Source organism: Drosophila grimshawi, unplaced genomic scaffold (assembly GCF_018153295.1).
Source record: "Drosophila grimshawi isolate 15287-2541.00 unplaced genomic scaffold, ASM1815329v1 contig_44, whole genome shotgun sequence".
Taxonomy (NCBI): domain Eukaryota; kingdom Metazoa; phylum Arthropoda; class Insecta; order Diptera; family Drosophilidae; genus Drosophila; species Drosophila grimshawi.
Genome location: NW_025063240.1, coordinates 632,530 through 659,164, shown reverse-complemented (window position 1 = coordinate 659,164; position 26,635 = coordinate 632,530). Strand labels below are relative to the sequence as shown.

The 26,635-nt window shown below is 34.9% G+C and overlaps 1 protein-coding gene across 4 annotated transcripts in view; it reads right to left on the bottom strand.

Moving 5' to 3' along the window:
- The window catches only part of LOC6558379 (poly(rC)-binding protein 3), a 66,019-nt gene extending 46,205 nt beyond the window's left edge, over positions 1 to 19,814 (bottom strand). For 2 of the 4 annotated variants that reach the window (XM_032743456.2, XM_032743451.2), the window contains exons 1-2: positions 19,375 to 19,813; positions 8,264 to 8,325 (exon numbers count right to left, since the gene is read on the bottom strand). The gene's annotated coding sequence lies outside the window, so the exon portion shown is untranslated. Of the gene's footprint in view, positions 1 to 8,263; positions 8,326 to 19,374 lie in introns of all 4 variants that reach the window. The other 2 variants (XM_032743455.2, XM_032743458.2) reach the window with 2 other exon arrangements.
- Between the last annotated feature and the right edge of the window lie 6,821 nt (positions 19,815 to 26,635).

The window sequence follows — 26,635 nt, the reverse complement described above, 5'->3', positions numbered from 1 at the left end:
TGGAATTTTAGAGGCGGTAGTGGGCGTGGCTGAAAAAAATGATTAGAGAAGGTTCCTAGTAATCTTCCTTCCAAGCTTTTGAGAATTTTGATGACTATATTTCTCAAATTGTGTGAGAAATATGGTTTCATCGATTTACACTAACCATTCAATCCTTTATCGAAATAGGGCAGTAACATCCTTTCAAAATATGGTGACTCCAGCTTAAAAATTGTCCAAATATGCGCATTTCAAGTTTCTAGGGGCGGAAAGTGTGGGCGTGGTCTGAAAATGTATATGCCGATCTTTGAAGGAGGTTACCAACCAGCAAGTTATCATTAAAATTATAGAAGATATGCGGTTTTATCGTTTAACATTTTCAGCAAAATCAGCTTTGGCGATTATGGGAGCGGCAGAGGTAGGCGCTGCCGTATGCCGATCTTTGAAGGATTCCAAGTTTCAAGGCATTAGCTTAAAGGTATCGAAAAAAGTAACGTTTATAAAGACAGACGGACGAACACACGAATAGATCAGAGTATACAAATTAGAAACAGTTATAAGATTTGGATTTTGGGGAAATTGGAATTAAAAATGTAGATCGCTCGGATATATATGTACAATAAACATAGCTAAATATAAATAGGTAAACATAAAAATATATATCTCGAAGATATGGCTAACTGTAAACCACATTCACTTGAGATAAATATTTCAAATATTTCTTTCGCTTTGCGAAGAGTGTAAAAATGAGCAGAGCATAAGACTAACTGAAGCCTGGGCCTAGGCCTAATGCCAAAAACATATTTATAGGCTCGCCGCTGCACTTCACTCTCTCCCTCTCTCTCTCTCACACACACACACACACACATTTGCAATATTAATAATCTGCTGCCATTGAAAGCCATACAAGGCGCGACGACGCCAACGACGACGGCGACGTCGACGCTGCCGCTGTACGTGTCAACATTCGACGCCGGCTGCACTGCCAGCGACGGCGACTGCATGCGCGACGGCGCATATAAATTTTGTGTTCTTTTTTTTATGTTTTTTGAGTGGTCTAGGAACTTTTGCGCCATTGCGAGTGTGGCATGCAACGACATCAACAACAACTTATCTGCGAGGCACTGCACGCAGACATACAGTGAGAGTAAGAGAGAGGGGAGGAGTGTGAAGGAGAGCAGGCACACAAAAGCTAGCGAAACATGGCACAGTGGTCGTTGGGGGGGACAACATTCATAAAAAAAACAGCGTGGGAAAGTGTGTAATAAAAAAAATCAGAACGAAAAACAAAAAAAAAAGCTTTATCTGTTTGGTAGTCAACTGAACGAAAAGCATTAAATATGAAGTAAAGTAACGAAACCTTTTAAAAGACCTAATCAACAATTATAATAAGTTTTTCACTTTTTAAATAGTGGAAGCAAAAAAACATTCTGAACCAAGGCCATATTTTCAAGTAACATTTCAACATTTAAACGAGACCACTAAATATCTTAAAGGTAAATAAACAAACAGTTTCGTTTTAAAACAAATTTCTATTGGTAGAAAATTCCATTTGAAATTTGAAATATATATAAATAACCCAAATGTAATCTCATAATTTCCTGTTTTTGGTTCATGCTAGTTTTTGTTATTTCATAAATAAATTCATACTCCACTGTGCAATAGCCGCAAAATGCCTAGGCAGCAATGCACTATGCAGCTAGGCAGCAGTGGCGTTGGCAAGGGGGGCTACACCCCAGAGAATGAGCGAGAGATAGAGATAGAGAGAGAGATAAAGAATTGAGTAGCGCCTTTCCCCATTGGCCTTTGTCTCTTGTAACTGCGAACTGTGAGCTGTGAGCTCCCTTCTTTTCCTGTGTTGGCATTGCGTTGTTGTTGAGTGCACAACAAATATTGTCGCCGGCTAGGTCGGGAAATCAACGCACTAAGCGCAAAGAATTCCCCTCCAACCCCACTCCCCCCACTAGTCTACAACACCAACCAACCGCCGGCGACGCGAAAGTAAATAGTAAACAAAAATAGTTTGCAAGCCAAAGTAAAAATATGCAAAAAGACAGCAAAAACAGCAGGCTGCACAACAGCAGCAAGGCGAGAAACAATGAGAATGGCAAAGCCAAAGGCAAAAGCAAAGGCAAAGCGAAATGCAAGGCACAAGTAAATAAAAATAGCGCAAAATAAAATGTGAAACAGCTTTTTCTAGTTGTTGTTGTTGTTGTTGTTATCATTATTGCTGGGCCAGTTGAAACGAAATTAAAGCTGCTTAAAAGCAGCACTGTGTCGCTGCCTGTGCATAAGTATTTACACTAAGCGAACGTGTGTGTGTATGTGTGTATGTATATGTATGTATGGGCTGGCATGGCCCTACACACTCACACTCACACACACAAACACACATATATATATACGCTTTATAGCATTGTTTTAAACTGATTAAATGCATGGCATGCATTGCGATTGGCAATGAGCAACAACAACAACTGCTTTGACTAGGCCCGTAATATTGATAAGTAATCTGCTCGCTCGATTAACAGACTCAGATACAGAACTAGAGAGAGAGAGAGAGTGAGGGGCAGGGGCAGGGGGAGGGAGTGCTGTTGAAGTTACGTTAAATGTTATATTATATGGCAAACAACAACAATCGAGATTGTTAGAGTTAAGCGCTTGAGTTAATAACTTAACAGTCTGATTAACGTTGCGATAAATTCGTATTAATATTTCACATATGAATTTATTTGTTTGTGTCTAATTACGTTGTTGACTGACAGCCGATTAAAGTTAAAGGTCAGTAAAAAGAAAGTGATTTATTATATGATTATTAAATATTAGTCATATGCCGTAAATGTGGCAATAAAAAGTATTATGGACACTTTAGATATCAGCGATAGGAAATAAGTAAAGCTTACCAACAAATTATAAAAATTTAAATTTAATTTTATTTAAATGAAATTAAAAGTTATGCTTGTCAAGTGAAAAACGATTTATTTAAAATCCATATTTACAGAATGACACTAAAAATGTACTCTGTATTGTACACCTTATCTGAGGCAATATTCACTGCTTCGATAAGCCAACAATCGATATAAGATGTAGAACAAAGAACTCGAGCGCCTCAACGCTCTTATCTAAATACATATATACAATAAGCGAATGAGTTTATACATTAAATTAACTAGACGCTTTTCGCATACCACGTGGTTGAATCGAACTGAAATAGGATCAAATCAAACATTAGCTTACAGCATACAAAACAAAACATAAATCAGTGAAAGGTCATTTTATTTGACCTTGATTCACAGATACACACACACAAACACACACATACAGCTGATCCAGAGTTCACAGTTCAATCGCCCACGCAAAGAAGAGATAGAAAGAAAAAGCGGGCAAATCATTTCACGCAAAAAAAAAACACAAACACAAAATGCCAAGCGAATCAAAGCACACAAATAAGCGATTAAACATTTGTATGCGACGCGTTAAAAATAAAACAAAATTAAAATGCAACCGAAGAAGAAGCACAGCTGTAAAACAGAGGCGCAGAGCAGAGGCAATGAACGCTTGATACACGCAAAATGCAAAGGCAAAAAAAACCGAACGAAGCAGCAAAAAACAGAACAGAAAAAAAAAATAAGTAGCCGACGAAACGAAAAGCACACGCAATCTGCCAACGCAGCTGTCGACTGCGACGTCGCTGCTGCTGCTCCTGGTGCACACTCGCTCGCACACACACAGAAACAGATAGAGAGAGAGAGAGAAGAAAAGTGAAACACATTTGATTGAGTTAACGATAGAAACAAGCAAAGACAACAACAACAACAAAAACGCACGATGAACTTTTCACGTACTTTTGGACAAATTTACACTTATTTGAGATGCGCATAATTTCGTATTTCGTATTTGGTAGTTGATATCACTTGACGTATGAGTAATGTAAGGCGGATATTACGTATACGTATGCGCATTACCTCCATTGAACTGGCTTTGCCCTATAATACCAAAAATATCAGAGTTCAAACCACTCACACACAGTTACATCCATATGCATATCCAAATGTATGTGTATATTTTGCAGGAAGGTCTTGGCTTGGCCTGCCACATTTTAAGTATCAAATTACAAAAGGCAACAACAAACAGCAAACAGCATCAATAACAGCGACACGTAAACAAGCCCTTAACTTATGCACATTGTACTCGATTTGCGTGTGTGTGTGTCTGTGTGTAAAAGTCAAACTATCAATTACGATTATGTGCACAAGAGAGACACATAGAGTTATATTCACCAGCTCTCGATATGACGATGACTATACAAAACAATTAGCTGAAGCAGCAAAGCAAACGACAAAGTCTCAAACACAATACTAAATCTCAACGTATACACTTTGAGATACATCCAACGAACAAGAGAGACAGACAGAGAGAGCGAGAGAAACAGGGAGAGCGAGAGAGAGCATTTGCCAATTTGAAGAAACGAGATGTGCAAAGCACACACATAGATTTACAGCTGCATATACGGATAAATATCTATATACACACATAGCCAAATAGGTGAGTGCAAAGCGGGTCACTTCGTCCCACGCCTCAGCAAAAAAAAAAAAAAACAAAAAACAAAAACATCGAGGCATAACCCAAGCTACAATAGCTCAGCCCCAATTCAAGCTAAGCTTGACTAAAAATGAACTCGTAAATGCACTACAAAAATAAACAAGTTGCACATTGAGAGTGTATATCGACGATGTTTAGGAAATAAATCAAAACAATGTTGAGTCATAATGAAATATGAACTGTGAAGCTTGCAGCACTTAAATTTAAAGAAAAGGCAATGCTAATTAATATTTACTTACAACTTGAGCTTAAAAGTTACTCAGAGTACAGCAAGATTCATTTCAAACGGAAAAGAATGTTCGCTGCACTTTCAACGACCTACAAAGTTGCGAAAAACGATAATAGCACCACTACGATATTTTTCCTGAGGAATGAAAAAACTAATTTTTCAAATATGGATTTTGAATAGGATTTTAGTATGCACCATATAAATTGAGGTTAGTACTGTTCCTAGAATTCTTTTCAATATATATAATAATAATAGCTCCACTTACGCACTTTGTAGAAATCGATGGTTTATTTCTAGTTTTCATATTTTAAATTCACATTTGAGAAGTGACGCTATTTTTTGGTTCATTCTCTTCGTTTTTCATCAAATGTAATTTTTTACTTTTTTTAAATATATAATTATATATAAAAAATAATTTTTATTCTTTCTCACTATTTGTAAGACTTCAACCACTCCAGAAAACGTATTAACAAGTTCCTCAAACTGACAAATGTAATAGACAGATTTGGAAAATTTTCTTGCGAGAGTGGTGCTATTATTTTTTTCGCAACTGTATGTATCTACATAAGCATATACATATATATATATATATATATATATATATATATAAACATACACACAGTTAAAATGAGCTCGATGAGAGCAAAAATCTGAGATAAAGACACAACTAAACAAAAAAAAAAAAAAACAAGAAAAAAAGAGAGAGCCAGCGAACAAGCGAGAAAGAGATTTGAGAGGCAAGTGCAATTACGCTTCAATGCATCCATAAGATATTGTATCTGTATTGCTGTATTTGAGATTGTCTCTCTGTGTGTGTATTGTGAGTGTGTCTGGTTTAGAAAATAGAAAAGCAAAACTCGTATTGAAGTCTGTTGCTGTAGCTGATTGACAGTGGTACAACTTGGCAGCTGGACGGACTGACAGTTAAATCTATGCAAACGGCAAGCTGACAGACAAGATGCAACATCTTTTCCTCTTCTTCCATGCGAAATATATAAACATTTATATATATATATATATATATATATATATATGTAGAAAATACCAGAACTCGCATTCGCATCCGCTTTCGCAGCATCAACTGAAAAACATTGACAACTTTTCTATTAACGCAGAAAGAATCAGTATCACTCTGGGCTCTTGACTATTGTATCTGTATCTATACACAAAGAGATTGCATAAATATGGGTTGCGAGCAGAACGAAAGCAGCCGCAGAGCCACAGTCTGAGAAGAGGCTGTGCAACTCAAATGCAATGAGGCGACACATGCAACAACAACAACAACAACTGCAACACAAGGCTGCAATTGATTGCAGCAAAAGTTAAGTAGATTATGATGGAAAACTTTTAGACTGACAGACTGACTGACAATGATACGAGAGTTTGCCTGGTCTTGGTCCGTGCTGATGATGATGCTGGTGTTGCACAGAAACCGCAGAGGCACAGTAGGAAAAGTTTTTTTTGGCCCAAGTATGTTGCAGTAACTATTGGAAAATATCGAAAACTAGTTTCTGCTCTTTGCCATTGTATTCGACTTACTTTGCTCAGCTGTGTGCTGAAAAGAAAGTCACCAGATGAATTTTGCGTTACTCTAAAGCCTTATCAACGTTTCATAGTTTTATTTTTTTTTTATTTGCTGCAGATACAATTTATACGCTTTCAAATGGCAGACCACACAGCTAAGGGCAGTCCACTGATTGAATTAAAAATAGACTAAATAAAAAACAGAGACAGAGAGAGAGAAAGGGAGGGCGGATAACTGAAAATAGGCGACTTCCTTGACAGCAGCAGCATTTTTACAAGTGGCATCGAGTCGAACGCGTTTAACGGAAATTGTTAGTAGCTACAGCAACTAGTTATTATTTTTAGGCCCGATAGCTGTTCAAATTGACTGAATGGCCTAGAATTGAATTGAGCTTGAGGTTCACTGAACTGAAAACTGAAAACTAGTCTACTACAATATTATTCTGTGACGCGGACCACTGTCTGCTAATGGAGTGCAAATTTAAAGACATGTCTACAAGCCATATATATTTTTAAAGATAGTCTGCTGTCATTTTATTACTTTTATTTCTATCAATATATATTTTAATTAGTTATTATTTCATTCAAATTCTATTCAAATAAAAGATACAAAGACAACATTTACAATTTTTAAATTTGAATTAAAAAATGTTTCTAAAATTTATGTAGGGTTTGCAAAACTGCAAAACTGGTCCAACATTTGTGGCATGAATTGGAGAAGGCCCAATCAGACATACGATTAAAGAGTGTTAGTAAAAGAGTTCCTTAGGGGAGAGTTAGTGAAAGACTTACTTTAGACCCCCAACCACAAATGCATACAAAAATAACCATAGAAATAGAGGGCTCTGAATTGATTGCAGAGTATTCGAAAAGGTTTATCATTTCATTATGAACAATTTCAATCTTGCGCAACCTCTGAAACTCATTCGATCGTACTATCAAAATTCGAGATAGATTATTCTTTTTGCGTTCTTTTCAGAATCGATTTGGGCATGAGTTCACTGAACTGAAAATATATTTTGATAAAGACCACTATCTGCTAATGGAGTGCCAATTTAAGCATATGTATACAACACATCATTTTTTATGAATAGTAATATATAAGTTTGAAGTATTTTTTTATATTTATTTTTATTCCACCTTTATAAGTCGACAAAGATAAAAACAAACCAAAACTAGTTTTAAAAAAAAATTTGCGATATTTCGCAGAGAGAAGAATACCGCAAGATTCGATTGGCACAAGAACTGAAGCGCAACATGCCCCATAGTTGTTGGTTGCACAACCAGTTCCGTGACTCGATTATTGCTAGCGGCGACTCCACTTCTAAGTGGCAATTACACCAAGATCATGTGATTTAATATTGCTTGATAAATCTCTCCTGAATCTCTGGAATGTATTTCCAACTTCCAATAACCAATATTGCCACGGCTGCTGGTATCTTATTTAAATTGTAAATGGCAAATACAAGTTTTGCAAAGCATTTTGACTTCGAAACTTCTTATTTTGTTCGTATTGGTAGACCCCATACTTGTAGATAAGTACAGAATTAAAGTGAGATGTGTGATTAATTCCAGTTTGATATTGGCAGGGCTCAAATGCCGATCAGCATCATTAGCTGTATTTAGGTCGATCTCTCTTTGTTGCTCTCCGCTCTCCGCTCTCCTCTCACCTTCCCCCTTCCCCAGATGAGTATGAAAGAATAATTATAAGACTTGTTGATAACTTAATGCAGCCAGCCAGTAAGTGAGTTAGTTAGCCAGCCAGCGAGCAGATTGATGAATGTTTAATTACAGAAACATCTGTTCGACAACGAAATACAATTTTTACATATTTATTGCTACCTGAAAATGGATTCACGCAGCAGGGCTAGGCTATTAAGCTAGTTTTATGGGCCAAAAAAATAAATATATATTTCTGTTTAGACTTACGCAAAAATATTTGTTGTGAGCTTGCTTAATGGGGTTGAGAAATTAATGCTTGCAACACGTACCTGCAAATAGAAGAAAATATATGCACACAGCATTAGTTAGTTAAAAAGTCAATATTATTTTATTATCTTGAGCGTTTGAGTGATTTAAGCCAAGCCCCGAAATAAATCGTGACGGAAGCAGATATTCCAACTATTTTGCATAAAAAGTTGGAACAGGTTTGGTTTTCTTCTTCTTTTTTTGGCAAACTTCGCATCACGTGAATAAATGCATATTAAATTCATTCATTGAATGCACGCACTCAATAAAATTAAAAATGAATGCATAGAATAAAGCATATAAATTGAAATATTCACTATTCACGTACATAAATCAACAGATGTTTAGCTTATTTCACAATTCGAATAGCTCAAAATATTTTTTGTTTGTTTGTTTAATATGATTGTGGCAAGACAAGTGAATAAAAGCGCCAAAAACTACTTATAAAATCTGTATATTTACTATAAACATTTGTTTCGCACAAATTTTACTTTGATTGGCAAGAATCTCAAGGAAATTGAAAATTACACACTGTGGTGAAGACACTCCCCCCTCAATAAGGAAATAGAATCGCCAAAGTCGGTCGATACGATATCTAGACAAGACAAATGTTATTAAACCGGTACAATTTTTTGTCCGTTCAGTGTCATTTCGAAAGAGACATTTTGACGTCAGACACTATTAAACGCTGCTGAAATGGAACTGGAACTGGAACTGCTGGTAGCCCCAAAATAAGTAAACCGGCACAACAGGTAATCAGTTCGTCCACAACTTGGGTGGAGATCGACTTTTGAGTGCTAATCAAAATAAAACAAGGCTTACGGCTTACGGCTTACGGCTTACACATGTACAAAAGCGAATTCAACAAACGTTGCGCTGCTTGGCAACCGGACGCATTTCGCCTCCAAATATAACAAACAGCACAAAATTATATATCCAAGTAGGTTAATATAACCAAGAGAAGCGCGCGCACAGAGGAGGGAAGAGGAGAGGTGAGGAGAGGAGTCGACAACACCTTTTTTACCGCTGCAAAATTGAAATATCAAAACACAAGCATAATTTTAAAATCGCATGTCTAACAAAAATTTTTGACAAATTGTTGATCCCGCTGCTGGATGCTTCTACTGCTGCTGCTGTTGGCTGCTCCAAACAAAAGTTAATGAACTTGCCGGCCAGTCAGCTAGCCAGCCAGAGCGGGAGCAGAGAGTGCGAGCAAGCAAACAACACCAGCTAATGATAATAATATAACACATATACAAATGTACACAAAAAAAAAAAAAATAAAAAAAAAATAAGCGACAGCAACAACGAAAAGCATTTGGCTATGAATGAAAATGCCTACACCGTGGTTAACTACAACAACAATAACAATAGCGAGAACAAAAACAACAACTGCACAAACACCGAGGCACGATTTGGTTTAATCAAACTTAAAAAAGAAGCAGAAAAACACATACAAAGAATTGTATCGTTAAAGCCATATAAACAGAGAGCAAGAGCAAGAGAGTGAGAGAGAAAGAATGCTGGAGTACTCAGAGAGCCATTGTATTAGAAATAATGAGATTAACAGCGAAAGAGAGAGAGAGAGAGAGAGAGAGAGGGAGAGAGAGAGAGAGAGAGAGAGAAAGAGAGAGAAAGAGAGAAAGAGACAGAGAGAGAGAGAGAATGGGTCTATGTGGGTAGCAGAATCGCTAAATGATTGCCTTCAGTGCGCCAGCAGCTTGCACGTTTTGGATAATTCATTGGAAAATAAATGTTTAAATTAAGAAGAAAAAACATTAAAGATTCACTCAGAGCAAATATCGAATTTAGTTGATTGAACGTAGTTGTAGTCATTTATGTTACTTATATCAATCTATTTATAGATTACAGTAATTATAATTTAATAAGCCAACAGCCAACAAGCCGTCAATATATCTTAATCGAATTTCCAATTTCTCACTCAAAGTGCTAAATTTGTACATCACTATATATTTGCGCACATCTTTGTTTACTTTGTGTATTGTTGTGATTTTTAATCAGTACAGTTATCTCTTGTATACTCTTGTATAACATTAGTAATGATTATTTTTGTCCAACAATAAATTCGTTGTTTAAAGTTGATAGTTTTTTTTTAGCTCAAAGTGTGAAGAGCTCTTTGTGGCTATCACAGGTCACTCACTTACCCAGCAAGCTGTTAAGCTAACAAACTGATACGCCATATTTTAAAGTATTTCAAAACTCGAGATATTTATGTAAGAGCAGGAGTGCTAGCTAGCCGATACTCTGTTAGTTTAGTAATATATAAAGGTATATTGAAGGAAAGCTGGAAAGCTTTTAAATTGTGGGAGAAATTGGTTTTTATAGACAACCCATCAGCACCCAATTGCAATACTTTGATATTTACTCTTATGTCAATATTTAAAGAAAGTCATCAGCAATCCAAACCCTCCAAACTTTTTGACTTCAACATTAAAATTGGGCGAGATATGCAATTTGATCGCTTTGCCCATATCGATGCTATTGATTTTCCAACACCCCAATGGACATAGTTTCCCAACTGTAATATTTCAAGTTGCAAAACAAAACCAGTAGTTGAGAATAACATCGCCTCTTTCGGTGAACTCCATATAGCTATATCTATGTGTGTAATTTGCCAAATATTAAAATACCCCCATGAGTTAAACTGCTGTGTGCTCGCATAAATCGAAATTAATACGATGTGTGTTATTTGAAGGTTGGATATCGATCAAGTTATTGTGTATACAATTAACTTATAATAAAAATACAAACAAGATCGGCGTGTCAGCTAATTACAATAAGCAAAAGCGAATGTAGGGTAATAAAAATTAACAGGTTGCCCGCACCAAAAACTGCTGAGTAAAAGCATTTTTCGTAGCAACAACAAAAAAGCGAATCAAATTTTTAACGATGACATTTGAGTTTTTGGAGCTTGGGAATTAAAAACAAGAAAGAACTAAACCTATTTTATGAACGTCGAGGGCTGCATACCCTGCAAAGACAATCTGCAGACATTTAAATGTAATTATAAATTTCAACAAATAACCGATTGTTCTTTTGAAAGTTATTTTACAGAGTAATTCGATGTTGATAGTATTTTGTTCAAATATTAAGAGCATAGTGTATCGACTCATTTAAGTGGATATTAAATAAATAAATATCAACACGCATCACTGATGAGCTTGGCTAGAATAATTTTGCAATCAAAAATGTTGCTCAAAATATGAGATGAGCAGAAATATTTTGTTATACGATCTTTATACTAACTGATTATTTGCAAACTATATGATATAATACTCCGTTCTCAATGATCCCTCTATAAGGGTATAAAAAAACAAGGGATTCGCCTAAATGTGAGTTGACTATCATACGATTTATCGATATAATACATAAATAAAGTAAATAAATAAAATAAATAACCCAAAATGGTTTTTGCTACCCTTGTAAAGACGAAATGGATTTTCATTGGAAGAAAAATCTTTCGAGTCTTACACCAAATATGGCCAAGCTGCAGGCGGCGCTGACAAATTTGGAAAAGCTGTTTAAACGGCTAAGGAAAAATCGATGGCAATTTTGGATTGGTTCAGTTGTTGTTGCATTGCAATTAGCAGCAGATAACTTTGCTGGGTCAGAAGACTCCCAGAAATAGTCATGCAATGCAACTGGTTAAGAATTGAAGAGAGAGATAGACAGAGACTCGTGTTGCAGGCGCAACTGCTTGCAACAGCCGGATGCGGCTTGGGCTAATAATGTACAAATAGGTCCAAGAATTAATGGAAATTTGCTGGAATTTTTGCAGCTGCATTGATCAAAATGATAAGCCGCAATTATGAGCAAGTCACAAATGAGCTTCAATTCAGTTTGCAATTGAATTTTTTCTGGCACATGATTTATCATTATCATTTGACCAGTTGTAAATAGCCAAGCACATTTCCTAATGTTTCTGAGCAGAAATCTGATTCAAATCGGAATCCGCATTTTTATGATAGGAAGTAGTAAACTCAAAATATTTGGAGCAAATAAAGCTAAAATGAATTTCAACTTAATAAAACAAACAATACAAAATACTAGTTTTTGTTTATTGTTATTTTTTTCCTAGTTGCCAATGAACTAAAAGCATTTGAGTATTTATGGCTAGATAAATATAAATAAAGTATACTATTTATTTTTTATTTTTTTATTATTTATTTATTTATTTAACCTAGACAAAATGCAATCCACAAAATTGTAGAGATTAAAAGTTGAAAAGTAATATTATTTTGTTTTGAGTTTATATGCGTAATCAACAACAAATAAGTGAATTGGAAATATATACAATTTATTTAATGTAGACTAAATTCAGTCCATAAAATTAAAAAGATTAAGACTTTAAAAAATTAGGAAATGAATAATGAAATAATTCAATTAAAAATCATTCATTTTATAAAAATTTAATTCAAAAATATTTGCGCGTGTCAACTTTTAAAATAATGCCAATGATTTAATAGCTTGGGGAAATCCAGATTAACGAAACCAGACCAAAGCATTTTAATGATTAGAGATTACTAAAATAAAGAAGATATTCAATTCATATACATATTAAAAAAAACTGTGAGCTTAAGCCTTGAACCAATGAGAAATATTTGTTTATATTGATTTATGCATATTTTTTGCATATTTCATAAGCCTGAAATGAGACTAAATGTTTTTAAAAGGAGTTTGAAACATCCTGATTCGACGCAAGCTGTTAATCTCTCCCGGGGGAAGTGGAGCCAGCGAAAGACATATTTAAAACACAATCAGGGACATACGCAATTTATTTACTTATTCCATGTCAGTTGACACAAGTAAATATTAAAAGTAAAAAAAATCTTAAATTTAATCAAAAATAAAATGAATGATTTAGATTAAAATTAATTAAAAAAAAAAAAATAATTCGAATAAGGAAACCACGAACATGAACTAACTTTTGCTACAGACCCACCAATCCATCGTGTTCGTTTAATATATTCATTTTGAGTGTATTTCAATATTGTTACAATAATTCCTCGCACATATGTTTTCTTGTTTTTTTTCTAACTTGTAAGCCCTTTTGGATCGCAAGTAACTTCTTTTCACCGTATGCTCCTATACAGTTCTGACTGACAAATCTGACAGCTGTGGAGCCCACACTGCCACACTGCTACACAGACACACTCACTCCCTCCTCAACACACACACACACACACACACAACATACATTAATGTTAATGTTAAGCTTATGGCACGCATCAGATGTTCGCGACAGCGTACTTAAGAGTAGGGGGTGAGGTAGGGGGTAGCCAAAGAAAGGAGGGCAGTCATTATCAAAGCCCTTCAAGGTCCTTTTTCTGTCTCTCTCACACTTGCAGCAGCCCAGAGAAAGCCGGCGTCTGTCTTGGAGATTTTTATTTTAAGTGGAACCAAAAAGAGAGATGGATGTGGAGATAGGGGAGGTGGAGGTGGAGCTGGAGCTGGAGTTGGTTTTGAGGTTGGGGTTGGGAAAAGGGGGTACACATACATATATATTATGTAAATTACGAGCACATGGAAAACATTCGGCTCAACAGGAACAACAGCAGCAACAACCAGATCAAGTCCTTGCCGAAAGATGGCGTCGTGCAAATGGCATAAATAAATGGTTTCGTTTACGACTCTGGACATTAACCTGTTAAATTTCTAATGTGTATGCAACAAGAGTCAAGAGTGTCCTGTGTGAAACCCTCTCGCTATCCACAACCCCTCCCCCGCCCCTATACCACAACCATTACAGGACAGGCAGCCAGGCAGCCACGCAGCCAACCAGCCTGTCATCCGAGCCCGCATTTATCCCAGCAAACGGAGCGCCGCTTCCTCTACATCCTATGACCTTTTACATACTCCTTACCCCACTCCCTGTTTAAGGTTGTTGCTTTTCCGGCCGCAAATAGCCAACAAGCAGCAACGTTTTGCATATTTAAGTAACCAGCAGCGACCTGACCTGACAGCCTGGATGATAATCTGCCATAGTAATGTGACCAGAACCAGGAACAGAAACCGACTGAGGAGAAGTCTACTTCAACTTCAACAGAATGCGACTGCACACCGAAAGAAATAAATGTGCTGCTGCTATTTAATAGCTAATATCAACCGACAGAGTTGAAACAAATTAAATTGAAAATAATGTTATATTTAAATTTAAATTAAAAAAGTAAAACAATTATTTAAAAGATAAAAATAAAATTATGCGAAGATTTTGATTATAGACCAAAGTATTGTAAAAGACAAAAATAAGTCCAATTTTAAATGTAGTCAAATTGGAAAAACCAATTGGAATATAAAAGACTCTTATTTATCCATAAAAAATAATTAAAAGAAAATGGTTCAATTAGCAAAGACCTCGCTGAAGCTGTAAGTTTAAAGTATATGCATATTCTCATTATATTAATAAATAAACTTTAAATTTTTCAAATTTGCTACAAGTAAAAATATAGGTTTGCTAAATAAACAAAAATAAATCTCAATTAACAAACAAAATGTACGACTTTTTGTATAATCAATGATACATAATATCTTTCATTGGTTTTTATTTCATTTTATGAAAAATATTGGATTTCTAATGGTGATTTTTGGTTCAGAGGAGTGGTACTAAAGTAATCAAACTTACGGTGATATAAGTAAAACAAGTTAAGCGAAGCTTTATAAGCAAGAAAGTATTATAAAAGTAATTAGACAACAGCAGTCGAAAGTAAGTGTATGTAAATAATAGGAAACACAAAGATAACAGAGATTATTTTATGTATAAAGAATTTTAATGTATAATGAATCTCAATACATTAAAAAAAACTTCGGATTTTTTAAAAATGATTAAATCATAGAAAATATAAAAAAAAAATGTGCAACAAGTAAAAACATAAATTTAATTTTGATATCTTTCGCAATAGGCAAAGTTTATCAAAATACGTTCAGTGTAGGTAGCAAGTGGGCTGAAAGGGTTGAGGGAGGGGCGGCGAGTGGTAGAAGTGGTCTCGAAACCGGGTGCAATTGGGTAGGCAGGCTGGGCACAAAATCAATAATGATTACATTTGAGCTGCATATTTAACCAGCCCAAAAGGGGCACGAAGATTTGTTTCTGCCCGCCGTCTAAATGACATTTATGTGGGGACTAGTGGGAGGAAGGGGAGGGGGGACAAGTCTTGGCTTGGTCAGGTGGTTTGATGGTGGTCTTTGCCCCGAGAGAGAGAGAGAGAGAGAGAGAGAGAGTGTGAAAAATGCAGCAAGCACAAACAAAACATACGAAATACAAAAAAAATACAAAAGACGGAAGGCGGTTAAGTGCTCGAAGGCGGCAGCAGCAACAATAAACAAAAAGGCGACGCCCACTTCTAAAACGGGCAGAAGAGTGCACCCCACCCACCCTCCCCCAACCCCACCCACAAACCCCAGCAGCACTTTAGCTTTGAGCTGAGCTGAAAACGGGTTGAGTACTTTGCGCTGTGGGGCTTCGAAGCAAAAGAAATGCAATAGCAAGAGGAAACTGCAATAAGTGGCGCGCAGGGTCAACAATAAAAAATACGAAAGAAGGAGGATGAGGGGGAGGAGTAGATAGAGAGGGGGGCAGACAGAGAGGAACGGCACTCAATGCAGTCAACGGCCTACAGACGATGGGCAATAAGTACAAAAAAAAAAAAACAAAGAAGAATCACAGATAGAAGAAGGGAGAATGGGGTGTGGAGGGGGCCGACCAAGACGAGACTAAGCTCAAGCTCAACCAGTTAGAAATTGCAGCAGAAAAATGCAGCAAAGTACAGCTACCAATCTGATACATACACACATATACACACACATGCACACACATACATACATACACATACACACGCACACACACACCCCTCAAACGTTTTATGCTCGCTTGGCAGGTTGAAATTCAACGCAGCAGAACGAGCAAAGCGACAAGGCAAAGTAAATGCAGAAAAAAAATAGCAAAGAAAATATGCACACAACAATAGCAACAACAACAGCTATACAAATGAAAGGCCAGACAAAAAGAAAAAAGCAAAAACACAAAATAGGCACAGTGCGAAGAATGTGCAAAAGGCAACAGAAACAGCAACAACAACAACAGGAGCTGCAGCAGCAAAGTAGAAAATGCATCATAAAGCAAACGCCAAAGCAATTGCAACTGAATGCACCGCTAAGAAGCACACGAAGAAGAAGAAGAGCAATAAATGCAGCAGCACCAACCCGACTCAAAATGTACGCTAGGCGACTGGACGGGGCGAGACAAGTGACTGCATATCATTCACACACACATTGCAAAAAGTTATAAAAAGTAATATTAAAGAAATGGGTTATTCAACGATTTAAGATCTATTATCATTTTGTTAAAGAAAGCTGTTATATACATTCAAGATGTATATAACAGCTTTCATTATTGATATTACATTTATAAAATAAGAGAAATTGACAGGATGTATGCTTAGATACTTATGACCTAGTTTTCCTATATTTTTCTATTAACTAGTGTCTGACATGTGACTGCACAATAAATTAAATTCCCTGAGATTCACTCACTAATTTGTTGAGTGTATTTAACGGTTATTAAATACAAATGTGTGAAGGATGATATTCAAATTTTTGTAAAGCAAATTGTATAACAATTTATCCGAAAAATTTATAAAATTTATAAATTTTTGCAAAAAACATTAAATATAAGAATAGAAGTAGTTTTAATTGAACGACTGAGTCAAGATATTTGGAATTCAAATTATTCACAAAGATTTTATAAACATGAAAAGTGAAACTTAAATATTTTTTCAAGAAAAACATTAAATATCAAATATAGAAGAACATTGTACATATATTTTTTTTTCATAATTATATAAAGAAATGTGGAATGTTGGAATTTGCAATTAAAATTGTTCACTAGTTTTAAATCTCACATATTTTTTTTAAATAACCAACGATTTCGAATTTTTTTTAGGAAAAGCATTAATTGTAAAATATTACACCAAGGCATATTTTTAATTTGTGCAGAAAAATGGTAATTCAAAATTTTAAAACAATTTGCCAATCAGAATCAGAATATCTTAAATATTTTACTTTGTAGCGTCTCTATGCACCTCCTACACATAAACAAATCTAATGAAATAATACAATGGCATATATGCACATATATTTGTACAATTATTCACATGCATAATAAGTCAATTTATTGCATAAATAGACATTACTTCACTGTGCTGAGTCACAAGACTTTTTTTTTATTATAATTATTATTATTAAGAGAACAATTTGTGAAATTCGGCATTCAAGCTTAAAAATATATATATATAATATATTCATATTTAACATATATTTACATATTCATATATTATTTTCATATATTTATATTCAAGCTTATAAATTTATAAATATATATATATATATATATACAAATTTGCAAAAGCTTGTTGCCGTAGAGAATTCCCAAAATAAGTCGAATAGCAAACTTAAAGATTTCTGGTTTCAAAGTCAAAGTCAATAAGTGAGCAAGAGTAAATATATCGCTGATAGTTTTTTTTTTTTTTTTTTGTTTTGTTTATTTGCGTATTTAAGCAAGCCAAACCCGAAATTGGTGAGCGGCATGCCAAGTGTAAATGATTTTAGTGACAAGGTAGCAAAAATTCCAACAACAAAGAAACGCCTCAGCTTGAAATCAACAGACTAGAAGAGAGAGACACGTAGAGAGGGAGAGAGAGAGATAGAAAGGGAGAGAGAGACACGGGTGTAAATTCAAATCTGTCTCTTTTCAAGTGCAGCGAAGCGGCGACGACGACGACGTCGACGGCGACGTTGCCTTAAAAGTAATCACAATTGAATTTTATAGGTGGCGGGGCAGAAGGAGAAAATAACAACAGCAACAACTACTCAAAAGTTGTTGCAGTTGGTGTTGTGAATGAATTTCTGCCTGATAAGAATAATGCTCAAGCAACGCCTCACAAGGTTTAACAAACGGAAGTGATTAATGCAAAGGGCTGCCAAAAGTTAATTCTTTAAAAAAAAAAAAAAATCGTGCGCATTGCTGCCCCCGCCAATTAGAAAAATATACATAAATCCCAACTGGTAAACGCCAGTGTTGTACAATGAAAAACACTCATACATTGAGCATTTGAGAAAGAGAACCGAGAGCGGCTTGCGCAAGAGCGCAAGAGGCAAACGCAAAGGCGCGTAAATGCAAGGCACAAAAGGAAGCAAATAACAACAAAAAGAAGAAGCAAAAACAAAGAGCGCTCAAGCAAACGCAAAACGTGAGAAGCAAATAAGAAAATAATGCGACGCCGCCGCCGCCATACAAAAATCAATTTAAAGCGGCGTGGGGATGTGAATGTATATGTATATATATGTATATATATATATATATATATGTGTAGGTTTGTGGATGCTGGCTGTGCTTCTTTTTTTTGCACTCTAAGAGTGGAGTTAAGCTTTGCATACCAAATTGCAAATACGCTATATTTTTTAAAATTATTAATTAATTTGTATTTATCACTTTTCAAATGTAACAACAAAATTATTGACTATTAAAAATTTACTTATAATTTGCACAATTTAATATAATTAATTCATCTTTTTTCTTACAATATAATTACTTAATAATTTTTTAAAATTGTTGCAACTTTTTTTTATTGATTCAAATCATACAAATGGAGACATTTGCAAAATAAACTCAATTTAAACATTTGATTTGATCAACTCCAAAAACTTCTCTTGTGAAAAGGGCATAAAAACTGTATACATCACACACACACGCACACACATGCTCACACAGACTCGCAACACGCGACGGCTTTGCCGGCTGATGATGAGAAGAACGAGAAGGCAAATATGTGATAAAAGCGAGAGAGAAGGGAGAAGGAACACTCAATTATGCTTAATTTGTTGTTAATCAAACTGACAAACAATAAACTTAATAAACCGTTGTAAACCTTTTGCACCAGCACACGAGAGAAAAAGAGAGCGAGAGAGAGAACTAAAAGAACGCGGCAGACAACAAAAAGCGGGTTAAAAATTGCGTTGGGCAGTCAAAATGTGAAGAAAAAATAAATTGCGCTCACGTTTTTTTTATTATTTTCTCAATTGTAGCTGTAGCTGTTGTTGTTGTTATCGTAGTATGTTTTGTTGTTTTCTGTTATAGTTTTGTGATTTGTGATTTTGCCGCTTTTTTTCAAATATTGCTGTTTTTTACACTGCGCTTTCCTCTGCTTTGTATTCTTCACGTTTCAGACTTTATTGCAATTTGCAATTTTAGACGCGACGCGCTGTTTTTGAGATATATTTTTGTTTGTTGTTTTTCTCTCTTGATATTTTGTAGTCACAGTGTATTGCACGGGGACGCGAGACAACAATTGCTATGCATAATACAATTTTATTGGGTCTCTCTGCCTTGCTTATGTATTTTCTGAATTTTCTGTATTTTTCACTGGCCAACAAATCGAGACGTTGCAACGCGCTGCGAGCTGAACGAACCGTACACCACCATTAAATTTTTATAAATGACTCAGTTTTGCGCTCAGTATTTCTTATAAGAACAAACACAACCCAAACGGGCTGTAACACTCGCTCTCTCGCTCTCTGTCTCTGTGGCTCTCTTTTGGAGTGTTAACGCCACCCGCAGTGCTGTTAATTTACATGCTACTCAAACTGTTAACTCAGCGCTAAGTTGAGTGTAGTGACTGCGGTTCAAAATAACGTTGCACACTCTTGGGGATGCGCGCTATGTTAACATAACAGCTGACTGTTAACCAGGAGTATGTTTGTTCACAGCCTGTGAGTGCGTTATGTGTCTGCCAAAACTATAGTTGTCCCACTTGCACTTGTTGCGCACAGCATGCGACAGTGTTGAGTGTATTTCTGAGTGCTCATTTTAAATGAATTGCAGCAGTGTGTGTGTTGTGTATGTGTGTGTGGCATGACAAAAAAGTGCTGCCAAGTTGAGTGCAACTCGAATGCATTCAAAAGAAATTTGTTTGTTTTATGTTGTTTTTATTAAACAAGGATTAATGAAAGTAGATTAATTTGTACATATTTTCAATTGAAATTGAATTGGATTTAAAAAATATTCTATTCTATCTATACAAATGCCTCGCAATGAACTGTGAAAAGGCTTAACACACAATTTTCCATGAGCAATGCAATTTAACTTAATTTATCGTATTCATATTTCAAAAACTAAATCACAGGAAAACTAATTACATTGAGTTCATTTCTAATAATTGCATTAGCAGTGAAAATTTGATTGAGTATTGCCACAGTCAATACCAAAGAGGTCAAATATATTAAATTAAAGATATATTACATGTTTAAGTAGATAATTTAATTTAATTTGTTAGCACAAAATGTGATTTCGAATAAGAAAACTATTTATCAAAGAGCCTAAATAAAATGAAAAGACCCCATTAAATATGCATAAATTATTTATAATTTAAAGCTTTGGGATTTTTGTGTGTGTTTTTTTTTAATGAAAAATATGGAAACAAATGGTTTTATGGTTAATATTATATTTAATTTAAATTTTAAAACGATCCGTTTCAGGAACAGTTATAAATTCGAATTTTATATGCGAACTCCAAATAATACTTGCTTCGGGCCAGTTCTTTCATCTGTCTTTTAATAAATATTATTACACTAAATTGTGTTTTATATTTTCAAATTGAAACGATTCTCAGCAAATATGCAACGAATTATTTAACAAAGTGCATCAAGCAAACAAAAAAACCAATCCAGTGTTGAGAACTCTTAACGAAATGCATCAGCTGATCGCTAGCCGCTCAGCGCAGCGTTGCCACATGTATTCAAGAGAAAAACGTAGCCTGACATCATTGCCAGGATGAGTAAAAGATTTAAATTGATGAAAAATGTATTTAAATTTATATCACTGAAGCGATCGCGATGGAAAAATGACAAAAGAAAAGAATCTATAAAATATGCCTGCATATGGAAAGTAAAACATATAATATATTTCCATTATGTACTCCACGCAAGCAAAATCAATAATTGACAAAGTTAAGAAATACAAATTTGTTCAAATTTGCAAAAGCTAAAATTCACAAATAATCTAGAAATTAACTTGACTGCTCCAATCGGTATATATCCACACAGTATATATTGAATTCAGGTATTTCCCATGATTACATTCCCGTCACAAGCAGTTGATGGAAATACTCGTTAGATAATCCGGGTTAAAGTCTTGCTTTGAACTAAATAATCCGAATATTTAATCACATTTGAACCAATACACCCACATACTGATATTGATTTGATACACACAGTTGCAAAGAAAATAATAGCTGCACACAAGAAATGCTTTCAAAGTTGTCGATTTTAAAACGAGAAAACTTTTCGAAAGGTGAAAAAAGACTCTTAAAAAAGGGAGAAAGAAACAAACCTTAATTTCATTCATTCCCCACTTATTTAAATTAAACTAAAATTAAAATTAACAAATTAAATATTATGAAAAACGATGAACTTGATCGAAAAAATAATATCACCATTTTTCAAATGTGAATTTATAATTATAACTATGCATTTTTCATTTATAATTAGAAATAAGTAAATGATTTATAATTCCTTCCTTTGAGGGCGAAAATATATTTCTACGTAATTTAAAAAGATTCCAGGAACAGAACTAACTTTAATGTAAAAGGGGAATACTAAACAATATTTTAAAAATCAACATTTTAAAAAAAGGGCAAAATTTTCAGAGTTAAGAAAGTAGATGAACAGATATACTGTTGGACTGAAGCATAGAGAATACTATGTTGTATATTAACTGTAGCAAATTGAACTCCTGGCCGAAAGATATTAACCTTAACTGAATGCAATACAACGATAAAAAGTTTTTACTGCCTCGTCTAATTAAATTAACTTTTCTGCATGGGTATTTTCCAAAAAAATAATAATCGCCTTTGTTTGCCACAAATAACAACAGAAAAAAAGAAGAAGCAAATATTACACACTGTTAAAAATGAATGTACAAATGAAAAGAAAAACATTTGTGTTTGTGCACGAGCCAAAATAAACCCAAAATGGAATGTTATTCCATATGCTACGTGCAAATCAGATTAAAATATTGCAAAAGACTTTGACTACATATATATATATATGTGGCCATGTGGCACAGGTGAATATGTATGTATATGTATATATATTCACCTGTGCCACATGGCCCTTCAACGTTTTGTTACTTGCAGCAGGACGTGCACAAACATAAACACGAAAGTCAATTAATTGAATAAAAATAAAATAAAAATCAAAATAAAAATTTATTTGTGCTCCACACAAAAATGGCAAAAAATTGCAAACGAAAAACCTACGGAAAAAATATCTTTGGTCAGCGGTGGGTTAATTGGGGGCTGTGTGTGTGTGTGTGTGTGTGTGTGGGCGTGGCACATATTTAAATGTCACACGCATAAATACACACAAACAGAGAGCCGGACAGACACAGTATTGTAGAGAGAGAGACAGAGAGAGAGAGAGAAAGAGACAGATGCAGTCAAGTTATTATAAAAGTGTAACGAGATGAAGCGAAAGCAAATATGAGTGCAACAGCTGAGAGAACCCGACTAGGAGATACCCTAGACACACCCAAGCTAACACTCAGTTTATGTGCGTATAAATTATTTCGATCTATGATTCTTAGTCGATCCTAATGAAATTTGATTGTTCCTCAAAGTTCCTGAAAATTGTTTAAGATGTATTTTAATCATTTTTGTTATCGGTAATTGATAAGTATTACTTAAGATTTAAAGAGTAGAATAGTATTAGAGAGATATAGTATTAGTACAGTTAATTAATGTTACATTAAGCTATATTTCATTAAAATTTTAGAACTGTATCTTGAGCATGGTGACTTTTACTGCAATCGTTAATCGATTTTCATCGATTGAGGGAGTTATCGATAGAATGTAATACACTTGATATACACTTGGTATTCAGGAATTTATATTTCAAACTTATAAAGTCCAATATTTGTTTATTGTGTATATCAAGAATATATATATACTTTATCCAATCGGAGAAGCTTCATTCTTTGCACAACGTCATTTTACACTTTTTACACATTTTACACTTTCTTAATGGTGTCGGGGAATATAACATGAATTGCGGACAGATATTATTTGGGGAAAGGGTTCAAATTTGCGGCTGGGACTGCGATAAGTGTGGAGCTTAATTAAATTGCCATGGCATCCAAAGTGCATAGACCGAGAGGGAAATATCTCAGCCGCAAAAAGAGTGCCTGCCATCATCAATAATAGTGAAAGCAATAACCAACCAACAGAAATTAAGTTGCCAGCCCCATTCGGGAGAAATGCTGAAAAATCCACGAAAAATAAATATCCCCAAATGTGATACAAGCGAAGTGCATTATGGCCGTGAGTTTAATTAAATTATAATTAAACTCATTTGAGTGGCTAGAAAGGTGGTTCAAGGTAGAATAATGATTGTAACACACACACACGCACACACACACACACACACACACACTCACACACACCAATTCACAGTTTTTCATCCATCTGTATTTACATGTTCGTGAAATTTTAATCACATTTTGCTTGTGGTTGTGGGGGCAGCCCTTTTACACATACACACAGATAAACAACTATATAGAAAGTAAATTTATAAGTACACTCAGAGAAAAGCCCTGCCAGCTGGCTAGAAAGAGTCTTTACTGTTGATTGCTCTTTTTATTTTACATTAAGTCGACTACAAAGAGGTCAAAGTTTTTGTTTGGTTTTAACATGTACAAATTTAAATACAAATCAAAATGAAAGTTACGAAATAAACTATATAAAATGCAGAGGGAGAAATTAACAGTAAATAAATATCAGTATTTATTTCAAGGACTGAGAAAACCCAATGAAATTAAATTAAATTAAATCAAACTAAAAGAATAGATTCAACTTATATAAAATCAAGTATATTGAACCGATTAAATCCTCAATCCTTAATGTCTACATATTATTAACATGAACGATATAAGAGAATAAATAAGTGAATATTTAAATAATAATCTTAAGCTCCTGGCAAGGAAAAATAATCAATTTCAAATTACAAGCAAAAATTCCCTGGTCGACAATAAATAAAATGTTTAATTTGGTAAAATGATTTCTTGAAATGAAAAACTGCTTTTAATGTTCAATTGGTCAGTAACTATGTGAATACTTGGCACTCTGGACTTAATCAGAAACCACGTCTTACTTCAAGTGAGCAAGTTCTTCTTCTTCAAAGCCAGAACAATCTTTTCTTTTTTTTTTCTGTGTTCAATACATAAAATTGGCAACCAATAACTTTTCATTTGTGTGCGAAAGTTAAATGGATGTGGTTTTGTCGATTGCCGGGGGGGGGAAAGTGTATGGAAAAGTGGGTCACATAGCGATTTGAGCTTAAGGATCGATGGGGACATTCTGACAGAACACTCTTTGAAAATTAGGTCCTGCTGAATTTCGAATCAACTCCAATTGTCACAAAATAAATCAATATGTTTATCTCTGTGGAGAAATACAGACAGTTGGACTTTATCTAAATTCTAAAATTTATAATACGCAAATTGTCAATTGTTCTGAAATACATAATTTGAGTTCACTTATGCCAATAATCAGTTTAAATTTTGGTAATCAGGCTGAATTGTTTGTTGTGTTTATGCCAGGTACTCAGTCAGATGGCAAAAGGGACTTCAGGTTTGCTGACTATAAATTCATAATTAATCATAATCAACAGCGATGTTAACTCGTCAATTATTTATTGAACTGCATTCATCGATTTCGGTGAACTTAAAAAGCTTAATCAGTTTTTTAATGGCTGCCAACCATTTATTGGCTGAAATTGAAGCAAGTCTGTGCTTAAATAAATCAATTATGTTCGAGGTTAATGTGGACTTTAATTGGGTAAATCAAACGGGAGAATTAGCAAGGAATCCATTATCAATTTAGGCAGTTTTAGGCAGTTTACGGTTCAGTTGTCTTGATTACCTGAATAATTGTCTACAATCTGCAAGTGATTAATCATAGTTAAAGATCAGATTTGTATATAAAATTATTCATTTACAAACTGGGTTCGGGATATCTCCTAGCCGAGCAGTCTTTACAGGAATGACGGCAATCTGGGAAGCGCTCTCGGAAAATCATTGGTGGCAGCTGACCAAGGATAGATGCGGACTTGCCACTTGACCAATGGATCTCTGTAAGCTGGACACAGGACGTAGACTATTATGAATAAAGGAAGAGATCATTAGAGACTTGAGTTGCGAAAGGAAAAGAGAAGCAGATGCCCAGTTCAATCCTACTTCTAATCTGATGTGTCCGAGATATTTAGGTGCAATCTAAGCCAAACCTTAACTAAACCCAACTTGACAAAATGCAAAGCATTTAAACTGGAAAGCAATACTCATCGAGAATATAAATAAGTGAATATATTGAGAAATGCATCGTTAGTAATAAATTTCCTGGGGCAGATAATATTTATATAAATATTATAGAGAATAGAAATAAATAAAAAAAGAATTGACAAATACACAATAATAATAAATAAGCTTGAGCAGCTTCGATCCATATAAAAATTATGGAAATAAATTGAAAAACGCTTCAATGGTCATTAATTTGCCGGGACAAACACTGTCCCTGACTATCCATCAAGCTAAAGCCATTTGTGCAATTGTTTGAACTGTTTGTATGACATATGTAGCCAAGTTGGATGCGTATTATGCCAATTTCAAATAGTTTTCTCATTTGATTCAGCCTCAGAGCGAGTAGGGCGCCAGGCCAATTGTGAAAACCACTTGATGCCGGGGTGGGGCCTGTCCTGGCAACGCAACCGGGCAAAGTGAAATGGCCAAGAGTGCTTAAGAAGAGCCAAAGAATCTACAAGTTCATTAAACTAATAGCCAACAATTTATAGCTAGCTGGAGTGGTGCAAGCCCAAGGAAATATTTAGCTACACAATCTTATCCCCATCAGGAGCTGAGGGTCGACGACGATGACGATGACGATGACGATGATGATGATGATGATGATGAGGATGGCACAGAACTAATGGCTGCCCACCTGACCGACTGGCAAAAGGTGAACAGCTTTCCACAGGCAGCCCAAGAATTTCCACAGTACTCAAGAAACTAATCCGCTTAATGTTTTGCCTATCTCTTAAAATATGACCAGCAGCAGCAGCCTCCATATTGAAATACTGACAAACTGAACTCAATTTGTGTGTGTGCTAGCTATATATATATAAATATATATATATATATATATATATATATGCACTGACTTTAAATACAAGTCGACAAGGTATGCTAATATACCATGGAATTTTTTGTAGAAA